We start from the raw sequence: 637 nt of genomic DNA on the forward strand, positions 1-637 counted from the left end.
TCTTTTGTTTGCTAAGGGCCTTCCACCACAAGGTGTCTGTTCTGTGGTCTATTTCTCTGGTTTTCCACACAGACCTCCCATTTCCCCCCCAGTTTAACACAAGTAGTAACTATTTATTGTATGGACATATTTACAAAATATTACCACAAACGGCCTTTTAATCAGACAAATCCAAAACGCAAGGATTCCTCTTGCCTCTGCGCTTGACTCCCTTCCTCTTTTTGCTTTCATTACCTGTGGGGCTTTCCTGTAAGTTGGTATGCATACAGTGAGATCCTTGTTCCAGTTTTTTTTGTTTTTAGTTCCCTTGGTATTGATTAACACACATCCCCTTTAAACAATCTCTTCAAATTAATGGGCAAACAATGAAAAAATACAGGTTCAGAGGCAAATGGCCCAGTGAGATGATCCCCTTAAGAGCTTTAGCCTAATTAATCGTTAGATGTCCTCCTGTGAAAAAATTACATGCGCATCTGTATTTGCCTGCTTCTGATGCCCGGAGTAGGCAAAACTGACCAAATGTCAACAAAATACCCCCTTGGACTTTTCCCAAGGGTCTCAAGAAAAGTTTAGCCTGGCTCTAAGCTGGGCCACACTTTACCCAACCCAAGGCAAATTGTGGCTGATTTAAAAATAC

Source organism: Myotis davidii, unplaced genomic scaffold (assembly GCF_000327345.1).
Source record: "Myotis davidii unplaced genomic scaffold, ASM32734v1 scaffold89, whole genome shotgun sequence".
Classification (NCBI taxonomy): Eukaryota; Metazoa; Chordata; class Mammalia; order Chiroptera; family Vespertilionidae; genus Myotis; species Myotis davidii.